General features: G+C 35.6%; 1 long non-coding RNA gene across 1 annotated transcript; it reads left to right on the top strand.

Moving 5' to 3' along the window:
• Positions 1 to 11,264: 11,264 nt before the first annotated feature.
• On the top strand, positions 11,265 to 12,095 carry LOC129749474 (uncharacterized). The gene is made up of 3 exons (XR_008738056.1): positions 11,265 to 11,526; positions 11,672 to 11,914; positions 12,008 to 12,095. It is a non-coding gene; the product is annotated as an uncharacterized LOC129749474 (long non-coding RNA).
• Positions 12,096 to 15,252: the final 3,157 nt, after the last annotated feature.

Raw genomic sequence — 15,252 nt, forward strand, 5'->3', positions numbered from 1 at the left:
TTAATTAATTAACAAATTGTTTACCAAAATTATAAAATTTTAATAAACATCGTTTGTTGAACTTGCCTTAATTGGTAGATTTTTTTCAGTGCATGTTTGCTCTCGCCCCTTTCTAGTGAGCAAATTTGGTGATTTTGTCGGTCCCGACGGCAACGGCCCTATTTTTCTCACCCTCATACTAACCCCCGGTGCGGTATGAGAGTGATTAAACGCGTGAGCAAATAGGGCCGTTGCCGTCGGGACCGACAAAATCACCAAATTTGCTCACTAGAAAGGGGCGAGAGCAAACATGCACTGAAAAAAAAAATCTTTGTTGACATTCATTGAAATTTGGTAATTTTGGTAAACAATTGTTAATTAGTTAAGCAATTGTGGCTCTTCTTTTGATTCGGTCTAATGTGCGGACGAAATTTTGCTCGCGGAGTGATCGGAAGCGTGTTGAAGATTATATAGAGCCATTTCGGAAGTATTTTGTGCTGGGTCGAAAGGAGGTGAAAATATAGGCCCTTGGCCCGCCAGTATCGGTGACAGAAGGGTTTGTTCTTTACAGCCGAGTGGGTCGTCGGAATTAGCATAATTTTGAACAGTGCAGAACTTGCAATTGACCAGCAGTAGACCTAACTCTGGTTGAAGAAAACATCATCACTCGCCCGGTTCCTCAGTCACGATTGCGACCACAGGCGTTAGCCGTAACTGATAGTACCACCAGCGGCAGCATTAAAAAACAAAGTTAAACTCAAAAAAAAATCTCCAGCAAAGTGTTCGAAATATCGACAAAAATATCGGGTGTTTTAAAAACCTATGACAAATCTTTATTTGAAAATTTTAGAATAAAAATGGCGTATTATCGTATGTATAAACAAACAAAAAAAATGATATGAATGTTTATTTTTATTGTTGATTACATGTTAAAATGTACTTTAACTCGAAATGGTTCTTCTTCCAGAAACTAGATACCGTTCGAATAATCTAACCTGGGCCGGTGGCGAAGATTCACAATCCGATATTTAATCGTTCCACACTTTATATGAATCTGACAGAGACCGTATGAGTAACGTTTTGCACTAATCGGTCATCAAGTCGCTGAAACTGTGGCCGGGTTCATGAGCGGTATCTTTAGCAGATAGGTTTGAACCGGGGCAATGGCGCATACACTCCTCCTCGCTGCACCAGGGCAAACGTTTCCGACTCACTGAAGCCAAAGTCTTGGGACCCGCGGCGGAAAACCTCCTGCTTGATGGTGGAACTCCACAGCAGCTGGCATATTTCGCGCAAGTTCCGCTGACTCTCGTAAGATTCCGGCTGCTACTGCACAGAAGTTCTTGCTGCATCCGCCACCGGAACCGGTTGCTGGTCGCTTGTCGCTGCTTGGCCCTGTTGCTGCTGTATGGCATGTAACGTAACGGATAGCAGCTAACCCGTCGAATAACCGCCAACAATCACCGTGCATTATAATAATTGTTAATGATTATAATCGAAATTTAAGTGAAAAAACTATAATCGACTCCGAAAATTTATTCGATCAGTATAAAGTGAAATAAATTTAATTTAAGATTTTCTGCAAAAGTTTTCTCAGTGCAATGCTCAATTTAAAAATAAAAATGCTTCCGCCCGGTGCGCGAACGAGTGTGTATACCAAAATCGGTCCGCTGAAATGAGCAAAACCGGGCCGCGTATACTCCCGTATTGGTGCGTTTGCTCTAAGAACATCAAACAAATTAATCATAAAATAGTTTCACCGATGATAATCTTTGATTCAGCTGAACCATGATATTTCAGTGGTGTTTTTAGATGTAAACTGCAGGCCAACTAAAGTTCTGCTCGCTTCAGTTGCATAGTTTTAGGCGTCTTCTGTACCTGTTTTTCGCCTTTATGTATGCAACTTAAGAAGAGCTGCATGTTATTTCCACCAATCTAGTCTAGTGGTGTCCTGAAAAATCCTGATTTTTTTCATCGCGGTGTCCTGATTTTTGCTAACACCACCTGGCACCTCTGCGTACAATGAGGTACACTTTTACTAAGGTGGCGCAAAGGAAGGCACAATATTGCACGTCGGAGAGAAAAAAGAAAAATAAACATAAACAAACCCTGCGTCGCGACGCGTCGTTATCAGGGAGCTTCATTTATCCTATAGGCAAAATGCGTCGCGAAAATGGTCGGTAGTGACGTCACTTCTGTCATGGTAACTATGTTTACGAAGAAAAAACTTTACTTCTGTCGAATCCGCCAGTTTCATCCTTTTCAAAGCAGCTCACAACATTTTTAATCTAGCACATCTGTATTCTCCAATAGCCGAAGAACAACTGACTCTCCTCTTTGCACGCTCTGGAAAATCTGAGTATACACGCTAATACTCAAATCCCAATCTCAAGTTGGTTGCCAACCACACGCAGAGAAAACTAGGCTTTTGAACCAAAACAAAAATGATTTTGTTTCAAAACATTCATTTTTTTGAATCTAACTCCTGTTTTATTTTAACCAAAAACTTTTGTTTTTGATTCAAAAAAATATTTTTTGAAACAAAGAATTGATTCTTTGAACTAAATATTTTTGGATTTTGAATTTAAGCAAATACTTTGATTCTAAATAAATGTTGATTGAGCTTATTTCTTTTAAAACAAGGTCAACTTTTTTTGAACCAAAGGTTTTTTAACTTGAAGAAATGATTCCTTTAAATAAAAACTTCAGCCTTTGATTCAAAAGATATTTTGATTTGCCTTGCAAGAAGAATACAAAACCGAAAAATCGAATCAAGTTTGACCGGTCGTGTGAAAATGTAGGTCAGAGTTAGCTATATTAGAAGGATTCAGGATGAAGTATGGTAAGTATGTTAATTAAAGAGTGAATATCGAAGATTTTCTATAAGTGATTGCGTTTTTACAGAACCAGAGTCGAAGGATGGTTTCCGTGGATGCCTCAACCGAGATGAAAGCTGCGCACGATGACACCGCTCCAAATCCAGCGGTCAGGTCGACAAAAAATTGGACCGGATCGATTTTAGTGAACTAGTTTGTGGCCAAGTGTTTCATCTGTTGTAAATAAAAATAAATTTAACATATAAATTTCTTTCTTTTTATTTTTTGAAATTCCTAATAGGAACAGGAAATATGTCCTCCAATTGGAAAAAATGGAAAATAGTTCAATGAACCAATCTTTTTAAATCTAAATCTAAATAACATTGTGGCGAACGAAAAAAACTTTGTTTCAAATGAAACTGTTTTTTGTTTCAAAGTATTAAGATTTTGATTCAAAGATTTTTTCAAAAGAAAAATTCTTTGAAACAAAGGAAAATGTTTTTGAACCAAAAGAATTTTTATCTGTCCCAAAACCAAAGGAGAAAATCCTTTGTTTTTGCGGCACTTTCCTTTGAAATAAAAAACCTTTTCGCTGCGTGCATTCTAAGTTGAGTATGATATTTGTAATTTTATATCAGTATGTTTTTTAACCTAATTTCATCTATTCTCTACAACTTCTACTTTTGCAACGTTTTTTTCGCATCACTCTCTTTCCACCAAATGGGACGAAGATGAGAAGGGCCGCTGGTTCCACTCGATTATTCCAAAGGTAGGCCTCAAACCCTCACGCAGAAAAATAAAAATTAGTTTCAAAGGAAAGTGCCGCAAAAACAAAGGATTTTTTCCTTTGATTTTGGGACAAATAAAAATGCCTTTGATTCAAATGCATTTTCTTTTGTTTCGAAGAAATGCTTTCCTTTGAATCAAAACTTTTTCTTTGTTCCAAAAAACAAAATGCTTTCGATTCAAAAACCTTTTCATTTGAATTAATGTAATTTTCCTTTAATTCAACGGCATTTGGATTTCAATTTAAAAAAAATCGTTCTTCAATTCTATTTTTTGTTCCCAAAAATTCTAGTACTACTTATTAATTTTCGTCGCCTATTGGAAATAAAAAGAAATCAAATTATGCTTTAAAATATTTTATTTCTCTGTAAGTTTTTTTTCTCTATAAGTAGATGTTCTACCTTTCTCCACTTCACATAATCGATCTTCCCTTGTTTGAATTTTTAAATCGGTTCATCTGTAAATAAAGAGTAGAACATAATACAAATTATGACAAAAATGTTAAAAAGCTCACAAAAAACGACACCGATTGCAACCGCTTAGCCGGAGGACTGGAATAGTCAGTACAGTTACCTCTTCAAATTGGTTGGATGAAAGATTGCCCTAAAAAAATTTGTTATGTTGTTATTTAAAATCAAATTGATTTTGAAAGACCTACCTTGGAGCCCACTATCGTTTGCCCTTTCATAGCTGTCGAAACTTTCCTACGCCGGATCTCACCGTGCTGTCTGGGGTTGCCCGGCAGGAAGATTCCGCTGAAATAAATAGGTCTGACTGGTTGTTGGAAAAACTTTTCCGCCAAACAGAAGCTATGTCGACTATTTGACGAAAAAATACTTTGATTCAAAAAAAAACCATCTAAATCAATGAATTTTTACATTGATTCTGCGTCAAAAAATAAATTCTTTGAATTCAAATTTAATATTTTGATTTTAAAACTTGGAACTTTGCTTTAAACGAAAAATAGTTCGGTTCAATATAAAATTTACCCAAATCAAGGAAATTGGATTTTGTTTCTATGTACACAAGGTTTTTGAATCAAAGATGTGTATTTTTAATTTCAATGGTACTACTTTTCGCTGCGTGCTGGTTTAATAGGTTGAACCTGAGTCGGGATTTTATTCGTATATTCTCCCGTCTCATGTCCAATCATTATTCCATGGATGCGGTACTCTACACAGAAAAAAAATCTGAATCCTTAACAACACTGAAATCGAAAACCTTTATCATTACATGACGTGTAACGCGATTTATTAATGTAATTTTACAAATTCAAAAAAGTTGAATCCTTAACAGCACTGAATTCGTATGACACAAATATTACTTGACACGGAACGCGATTATTTGATGTAAATTTTCATCACATATGATGTAAATAAAAAGAAGCATCACATACGACGGAATTTTCAGTGCGAATGAAATATTACACGTCTTCAATATTTTACATGTCTTTCAAATTTTACACGTCTGTTGAAGATTACAGACGTGTAATATTCAACTCGCACTGAAAATTCCATCATATGTGATGCTTCTTTTTCGTTACATCATATGTGAAGTAATTTTACAATTTTTTTTTTGGTCACACGAAATTCTCAACAACATTGAATTGGAAATTTCTCAAAATTACACGACATGAAATATTACAATACACTGAACGTGATAATGTCATGTAAAATTATAAACTGTGAAGAACAGGACCAGACAAATGTGACAAAAACTGTTAAGTCAAGTCGTGCGCCAAAGTATTTTCCCCGCGCGCGAGTAAGTTAATCGGTGTTGATGGTTCCCGGAGATATCCGAGAAGCAGGGATGCGGTTCTGAAAGCGGATCCACGGTATTCAACTTTGGATCCGGTACTTCGCGGAAAAAAATAAAATAAATAAAAAATAATGTGTGTTAAAAAAATTTTTTGCCGCTTAATAAAATGAATCATATTAATTATAGATGAGTTTTATTTTTATTAAGAGACGTGAAAATTCCAGTATTGAATCATATTAACAATAAATAAAACAAAACAAATTCCAACTGGAAAGTTTTTCTTCCAACATTCAATGATTTTATAATTTACATTATTTTTATTTTACACGTTACTAAATTTTACATCATTTTTTATTTTACACGTTGCAAAATTTTACTGGCGTGTAATTTCCAACTAGCACTGAATATTCCGTCATATCTGATGCTTCTTTTTATTTACATCATATGTGATGTAATTTTACAGATTTTTTTGGTAGTGTGTATCGTTTAAATATTGCTGGCAGCAATTTGTGTGGCTGTGGCCAAGGTTACCACGACATCGAGCATATCGTTTGGTCATGTGAGGTCCATCTAGCCGCCAGAGCGGATTTATTGGACTCCCTTCGGGCCCGAGGGAAACCACCCTACACCCCGCAGTAAGAGATGTATTAGCCGCGATAAACCTTGATTACATGTTCGAAATCTACCTCTTCTTAAAAGCTATTAACCTCCGTCTCTAACCAATCCTTTACTATTTTCCCTACACACAAAACTTTCGGGGCTCCACTTAGCAAAAAATCGCAGTTACTTTCCGTTAGCAAAAATATTTTTTTACTATTGGATTAGCACACTTACCCAAATTGTCATGAGCTTAGCTCAAATTGAGTAAAAAAAACACTTTGCTATTTATTTTAGTTTATAACAGTAGCATGGACTCGAACCGCGGTCGAAATTTGCTCAATTCCAGCAGTGTTAGCACCTGAAGGTGTCAGATCAGTTTTTCGTGCCATGGCGTGTTTATGTTTTGCATCGGGGATTTGGTGATGTCGTTTTCAAGTTTTTCAGGCAATATGGGAAACAATTGTTCCCCAAGGTAAGTGAATTCTTTTTTAGTAGTGGCCCAAACATGGAAAAACTGTTCGCAGTGCTTCGTTCGCGCTCGGAAAACCAAATTTTCAATAAGCTGCTTTCCGGAATAGCTTATCCGGAACAACAAAAAACTGTTAAGCTCTTCTTATGTGTTCGGGACTCAGATTTTCATTCATTCTAGAATTATAAAAAGTTACCGTTCGTAAAGTGTGTGACCAGCTGTTAAAAAATTTCAGTTTCTAATTCGAACTGCGAACCGTTATTCTCACTGTTCCAGACTAGTTAATCAAGAAGGAACAGATACAATTAAAACATATCCTTAAAAGTGTTTCTATTTGTTTTCTTTTTCGGGAGTTAGCTGCAAATTTGTTGACCGTAGGAACGTGGGAAAAGGCGGTGCTGGATGTAGGGGCCTGGCATTTTATATCGCCTCCTTGAATGATCGCTCAGAAACATCAATTATTCCTTTGGTAACCTTGATGACGGTTGCTGCAAACCTCCGGTGAACGAGAATGGACATAGGACATGTTTCAAAATGAGCGCTAGTGAAACTCTGTAAGTTTTATAATTTATGCTAACTTTTTTCCCGGATCAAATATTAAAGAATAATTATATTCTGATGAAACTATTTATTTCTATGAACTTTTAGTGCTCCAATAAACGCTCAGGGAACGACACTCTCTGAGCATTGTGGTGACGTTAAGATGGAAGACTTCGGGAGAAATTCCTGATAATTTCCGGGTATTGTTCGGTGATGATTCCGGCCAAGGAGTTTGTATTCACGAAACAATGGTAGGTTGGTTTTAAATAAGGATTGCTTCATTAGTGTTCCAAGCATCATAAGTTTGTCTAACTTTGACAATAATCTATATATATAAAAATGAATTTCTGTCTGTCTGTCTGTCTGTCTGTCTGTCTGTTCCCTATAGACTCGGAAACTACTGAACCGATTCACGTGAAACTTGGCAGGTGGGGGTATTGGAGGCAGGGGAAGGTTCCTATTGTGGTTTGAGACCCCTCCCTCTCTCATGAAGGGGGAGAGGGGCCTCCCAAACAAAAGACAATTTTTTGCATAACTCGAGAACCCATCAAGCAAATGGTATCATATTTGGCATGGGGTGGTATTTGGGAACGAGGAATATTTCTATGAATATTTGGTACCCCTCCCTCCTCTCAGTGGGATGAAAGGAAGGGGGAGAATGGCTACCTTACAATTTTTAATATAACTCGAAAACTAATCAAGATATTGGATCCAAATTTGGCATGGGAAGGTATTTGGATACGAAAAATATTTTTATGATTATTAAAGACCCCTCCTTTTTTTCAGTAGGGAGATATAAAGGGGGGAGGGGGTCTTTTTATAATTTTTTTACATAACTCAAAACTAATTAAGCAAATGGAATCGAATTTGGCATGGGTGGGTATTTGGGAACGTGACATGTTCTAATGATTGTTTGAGACCCCTTCCTTCTTCCAATAGAGAGAAAGGAAAGATGGAGGGGTGTTTCATACAATTTTTACTGCAAAACTCGAGAACTACAACAGAAAATCTAATTTGATATGGAACGATATTTTTGTACGAGAAATGCTTCTATGAATTGGGATCCCTCACTTCTTCAAACAGGTGGATGAAAAGGGGGAGGAGAGGTCTCCCTTACAATTTTCAGTAAAACTGGAGAGCCGCTCGAGCAAATGGAAACATATTTGGCATGAGAGGGTATTTGGATACTAGAAATTTTTCTATCATAAATTGAAGCCCCACCTTTTTTCAGCGGAAAGATATAAAGAGGGAACGGGGGGCTTCCATACAATTTTTTTGCATATCTCGAGAATTAATCGAACCAAATGAAACCAAATTTGGCATCAAAAAGTATTTGAGTACGAAAAATACTTTATGAATATTTAGTTCTCATCCCTCCTTTGAATGGGGAGAACAGAAGGGGGATGGTACCGTAAAACGGGGTAACTTTGATCACTGGGGTAAATTTGACCACATTATCATCAATAACTCTGTCCATAGTTTGAATTTTTGAAAACTGTTTTCTACGTTTGAAAACCTATAAATTGGGTATCAAATAGACAAAATTTTGTTTGTATTTAAATTTTTTTTCCTGTTAGTAAAAATCTTATATAAAAACCTTAAAATATCTATTTTTTCCTAGGCTCGCAAACAAACAGCTCTCCTGATGATACCAAAAAGCATTTAGAAGCAAACGAGTTGTTTAATGTGAAAGAAAAACTTTTTTTCTTTGTGTATGAACAGTTATAGTCATTTTTATAGTCATTTGATGATAAATTTTTGATATTTAAAAAATAAGGACATTTTCCATGAATAAGCCCCTATTGGAGAAATGGATAGGAACCTTATCAAATCGTTAACTTTGAAGAGAAAATGAAAATGGAAATAGTAGGAGGGCCTAGCGGAATGTGTGAAGGTAAAATTTCATTTGTATTTTGAAACTCAAACTATTTAGCAATCATTACAATTTTTGCCCCTAAATGTAGGCAGCATCATAGTTCTTTTTAAGATTATAAATATTTTAAAAATAAAACGTTAAAAATCAAATTAAATTGATAAACTAGCATATGAAAATATTATGAAGGTGTTTTGTATCCGTTATGATTAAAAAAACTCGTTAAAACCGTCAAAATAGAGATTGATCAATGTCACCCCACATCATCAAATTCTGAACAGAGACGGAAACGATTTTTAAATCAAATTTAAAGTAGTCCAAAAAATTTCTGAATCCATGTATTACGTACATAGGTGTCCAGTACTGGTTTTAAAAATATAAAACATGCCACATTCCCTTTAACAAATAAAATAATCGAAATATATTGAAAAAAGTGATCAATCTTACCCCGGATTACGGTACTTCCTTTCAAGTTTATGCATAACTCAAGAATTTACTACGCAATTTCTATACGAGAATTTTTCTATGTGAAAAAATTCCTTTCTTGCAGTAGGAGGATAGAATTAGAAATTTAGGAAGGGAAGAGGAAAGCTTATATTTAGTTTTTTTTTAACATAATCCGAGAAATTGACAAAACTTAACATGGAAAATCATTTTGGTATGATTCTATGATTATCTGGCACACCATCCTTCTTTCAGTGAGTAGGTACATAGGAGGAGGGAGATGAGCCCAATACAATTTTTCTTAGCATTAGTTCTCAATTTATGCTAACGAAGCCAATAAATGGAAACAAATATAGCATGGAAAGGTACTTGGTTACGAGATATGTTTCAATGATCGTTATAGACCCTTACGCTTTACAGTGTAGAGAGGGGAAGAAAGGGGGGGGGGGGGGGGGCTCCATATAAATTTTGTTGTAAAGCTTAAAAACTTATCAACCAATGGAATATTTGATATAAGAGGATTTTCGGGCTAAAAAAATGGGTTTGATTATTAAAGACATACGACCTCCATTCAGCAGGGGGTGGGTACAGGGGGGGCTCTCTTATCAGTTTTATAGCATAAATCCAGAACATATCAAGCAAAAACAACCTTAATTTATAAGTATAATATTTTGCGTATTTGAAACCCTCCTTTTTCAGGGCCAAGCTTAAAGAAAGATTCAGAAAATAAGTTTAAGTCATCTTTGTGCTGCAATTCGAAACTCCAGCTGCAGCTCTCATTTTATAGCGGTTGCGCATGAATTATTTTGAAATGTTAACAAAACAGTAAAAAAAATGAATTATTTCTGAAAATATCATTTGGTTTTGATAGGTGTAGCAAAGCACACCGGGTCAGCTAGTTGCAATATATATCATGTTTAAATCAGATGTTCGTTTAATTTTTTTTATCAGCTGTTCGTTTAGCAAATTTGATCATCGAGTTCCCGGTAAAATATTGCGTATTTTGCACTATCATAAAGGTTGAATGATAACAAAATATTTGGTCGAATTCAACAATAGTTTTTTAAATGTTATTGATTACAATAAAATTATTGATTACAATATTTAAATTAGCTGATTAATATGAACGCTGCTTTAACTTTTTTTGATTTTAAACTTATTTGGAATACCCAGAATACAATGCTATAATGTTAAAGTTTTTTGAATTCTGTTAACGAAAATTAATAGCACGACATCGAAATCGAATTTTCAATCAGGCCTCAATTCAAATATTGATTCGGAAACATATGTGAATTATTTTTTTTTAATTTGTTTTTCAATTCACAGGTACGCTACAACGACGCTGTTTCAGGAAGCATTATCATCCAGGAGATGTCTAATGGTGCTTATTCCCGATTGGTATCATGACGTTGTTGGAACAATTAAGCCCAATTACTTTATTCACTACAGTGTTTAGATAATAAATAAAACAAATCCAAGTGAGAGGCAATTTTTATTTGTATGTGAATTGAAAATTACACCCACTTCCATTCGTTATTGGTAGGGCACCGGATTTTTAAAAAAATCAACTTTACTAAAATTTTAGTAATTTTTGGGAGTAAAAATTTTATTGCTTAAACTTCAGCAAACAATTATTTTTGTTACTATAAATTTAGTAAAAATTAAGTCCAGACACTTTTGACTATTTTGCTAAAATTTGAGTAATAAAAAATTGCTAAATCGATTGCTAAGTACTTAGCTGGTCAAATTTGAGCAAAATTTTGCTAATTTCTGGCCTCGAAAGTTTTGTGTGTATATCTATTCTAGTTTTTAACAATGAATTGTAAATACAAAAAAAAACTGACTTTGGCTCCTTAAAACCTTCGGTATGAGCCGTTTCAAATAAACGAATTATAAAAAAAACCTCTCTTTCCACCACATTGCACACAAAACTTTCGAGGCTCCACTTAGCAAAAATGAGCTGTTACTTTCCATTAGCAAAAAAATTTTTTTACTGTCGAGTTAGCACTTTCCCAAATTGTCGTGACTTTTGCTCAATTTGAGTAAAATTAACCAATTTACTACTAATTTTAGCATTTATAGTAGCATGGACTCAAACTTTTAGCCTGTGCCCAAACCGCGTTCTTTAAGTGCTCAAATTTTAGAAAGGCGACACAGGCGGGAACCTGTTAGATTATTCTTGTTTTCATTTTGCACCGCGCGGGTAAAACATTTTTGTTCTGCTCCTCAGTTTTTCGTCGTTTGGTTAGAATTTGGATTAGGTAAGTAGTACTGGTAGTACATACAATACTGGTAGATGCAATTAAAAGGAAAAATAGAGAAAATTTAGAAAGCTTCCGATACCTTATTCAATTCATGCAGATCCTCAAATCGGCATCGACTAATCAGGTTTCCGAACTTTTCCAGGATCAACAGCATCTCGTGGGAGGGAATGCTGCAGAAGTAGCCATTCTTCCTCAAGCGGAACGGTTACCGGTTCGGTAACTAGTGGAAAAATAGCGGAATCCTAACGCTGCACATACCGGTACGCGATACCGAGAAAGGAGGAGAAATGGTGAAGCGCAAAACCGAACCCGGAAGCAGCAGTAGTGGTTCCGCCGGGTTGTGTGTGTTGTTGACCTGTTTGGTGGTCAGTGTTTTTACTATCAGGTAACAAAAAAATAGACTGTCTAGCTATTATAGTTTTATTTCTATTCTTCTAAATATGAAATGCACTAAACTTAATTATTTCTGTTTTTTCAGATTTCAGTGGTGAAGATGTAATAGAACGCGATGATGGAATACACTTTTGGAAACCCGCAGAGTGATGCGAACGATAATAAAAAAGAAGATTAAAAAAAAAATCAAATCTCACTTTTTAATTTTTTGAAAATGAAAACCCTTCATTAAAAATAATTTAATTTTGGATTTCACTCAAATTCGAGCAAACGTTAGAAAAATAAATTTTGCTAAAATTTTAGCAAACAAAGGTTTTTGTTTGATTGAAAATTAGTAAACATTCAGTCAGGACACATTTTGTTATTTTGCTAAAATTTTAGTTAAAATAAATTGCTAAATTGATTGCTAAGATTTTAGCTGGTCAAATTTGAGCAAAATTTTGCTAATTTTCGGCCTCGGAAATTTTGTGTGTGCTCTGCGGACCCCTCGGCAGGGGTGTCAGGTATCCTAATTTTTCAGGATTTGTCCTGATTTTCGAGAGGCCGTCCTGATTTTTCAAAAACGCTTGAATGGCCCTTTAAATGTCCTGATTAGTCCTGATTTTAAAAAAAATATGTAATTTATAACTAAATTTATTGTTAAATGATGAGAACATCAAACAAATCTTTAATGAAATAGATTGACAAGTTTAAGCAATGATAATCTTCGGTTCAAATTATATTCAAATTTAGTTCTTCGATATTAAATGCAGGCCAACTAAGGTTAATCTCGCTTCAGTTCCATAATTCGGGGTATCTTTAGCACCTATATTTCGCCTTAGTTATTCAATTTAAGCAAAACTGCATGTTATTTTTACCAATTTAGTGGTATCCTAAAAAATCCTGATTTTTTTCTTAGCGGTGTCCTGATATTTGACAATACGACCTGTAGTAAGTGATAGTGCTAAAGAGAAAATATTTAGTGCTTAATATTTGTGGAGTGTGTACTCTCAGATTTAGATATTGAACCGAGCCCTTGTAGCAAATTAGAGAAGTGGTATAAATGGTTTATGAGAGAAAATGCATGAGCGATAGAGTTGTGGTATAATTTCCGTTTCGGCAAAAAAAAAGGGAGAGCGAAAAATCAGTTTGAAGAAGGAAGTTATAAGTGAACCCAAGTAACCATTAGGCCCAGAGATGCCAATGTGCCTGATTTTTCAGGCGTTGCCTGATTTTTCGAGGCTCTGCCTGACAACCTGATAAGCCATTGATTTTCCCTGAATTTTGAAAATATGCCTGATTTTTGCGAATGTCATGAAAAATGGGTAGTAAGGAACTGGAGTAGGTACCATAGCAGAAGTGAAAAAGTGAAAATGTGGCTGAAATAAAGCAATCGAAAGATTCCCGTTAATTCTTATTGAAAAAGAGAATTGAAGGGATTGCTTTGATGCAGCAGAATTATTCAATTAAATAGGCTCAGAACACACATATTGGAGTAAAAATGTGGAGCGATGACCAAAAAAAAAAAAAAGGTCATCACTTTGAGCGAAATATCCGTTACTTTTACGTAGCCTGATTTTGCCTGATTTTTATTTCGCAAGTTCCCTGATTTTTGAAAATAAATGTTGGCAACCCTGAATTAGGCCGTTAAAATTGGCCCTATTTCAGCCTTATATTCGAATATAGAACCTGCTTTAAAAGCTCATAAAGCCCTATATTCGACTATACACTCAGCCGAAAAAGGAACGTTAAATTTACCTGGATTTTCACGTAGCCACTCGTTACGTGAATTTTTGCTTGGTTTACGTGAAGCACTTAGGAGTTAATAAAAAATCACTTGATCCTTACGTGAAATTCATATAGTTGAATGCTGTCAAAATAAAGACACATTCGATTTACGTGAGAATCCAGTGATCCGTCAAGTACAGAGGGATTTTGTGCATTCTATGTGATGTTCACGTAAGCCTGAATGGCTCATTCACGTAAAACCTGTGTGAAGGAATACAGTTCTCAATACGGCGCGGATCCGACAGTTGGTGCATGAAGACAAACAAATCTGAGTGATGGAAAAGCTGATATTTATTTCGTAAGTAATAATATTTTGTTGTGTGGTAGCTATTAACATTTTTGATATTTTTTTAACAGGATTCAAAATTGAGACAGCGGACAGGGCTAAGCACTCGTCAAAGCAGCGAAACAAATGCCAAATTTTGTGTTTAATAATTTGAATGAAGTGAAAAGTGAAAAGTGACTGAAAATGGAAAATGCATATGTTACGCAAGGACAAGCGCAATTTTGCCGAACAATAAAGTTGGCTATCAAAATCAAAACATATTAGTTAAAATATCCGAAAAAACTCCCTACGTTAATAAGACAATGAAACCTACGTGAATTACATGTAGCAGAAAAAATCCCTTACCACATTCGATCTACGTTGATTTCATATACAACTCATATGAAAATTACGTGAAATCCGTTTGCTGCGCGAGCTCTGTTTGCTACCTGAAATTCACGTAAGTTCCACGTGATTTTCATGGTGGCAAAAATCCATGTACATTTTCACGTAGCGTTCATGTGAAAAGTTTTTTCGGTGTAGTGCTGTTCTAAAGCCACTTTTGGCGTGTATGGGAGTTATTAAGCAAACACTAGCGACACCATGTCCTCCATAGAAAAGTTTCGATTAGTTAGGGAGCTTTTGGAAAGCTTTTGAAAACGGCCATACATTTGTCCTAACTCCGAAACGTCAAAAAATTTACCTGGCAAGGCGGATTTCGGCCGATTAACGGCTTGACCCCACTTTTGAATCACGCCCATGCGAAGCTGTCAAAATATCGAAGGCTCCTCCCGCTGTTCCTCCAATTGCTCGGTGGGTTCGAATTTGGGTTGCCGGTGTTTTCAACGAAAATGTTCTGGTGTATCGGGAATTCCATTCGGACAGATGCTAGCTCGCATCCACTCTCCATCCGTCGATTTAATTTGAACTCTGCGAATGATTTTAGAACCGTAGCGACACAAAATGAAATAATATCTCTCAATCCGATCGTGAAAACTTTATGAAGTATTTGTGCACTTCTTCTTTTCGATTCATATCTAAATAATTTTATTATTTTTCTCCAAGGCCCAGATGTCATTTACTGATGTCAATTTGATCTACAGGGCTTTGAAGCCCTGAAGCACCGTATCAAAACCAATATACGGCCTATTCAACGTCATCATTCGAACAGTGCCTATAGGCATTAAAAATCATTATTTACGGCTAATAGGCACTGAAGTGCTGTTATTTGTCCATTATGCGGCTTATAACAGGGCTTAATGGTTTATTGGGAAAGACGTGTGAACTTTAAAGTGGTG

Source organism: Uranotaenia lowii, chromosome 2 (genome assembly GCF_029784155.1).
Source record: "Uranotaenia lowii strain MFRU-FL chromosome 2, ASM2978415v1, whole genome shotgun sequence".
Classification (NCBI taxonomy): domain Eukaryota; kingdom Metazoa; phylum Arthropoda; class Insecta; order Diptera; family Culicidae; genus Uranotaenia; species Uranotaenia lowii.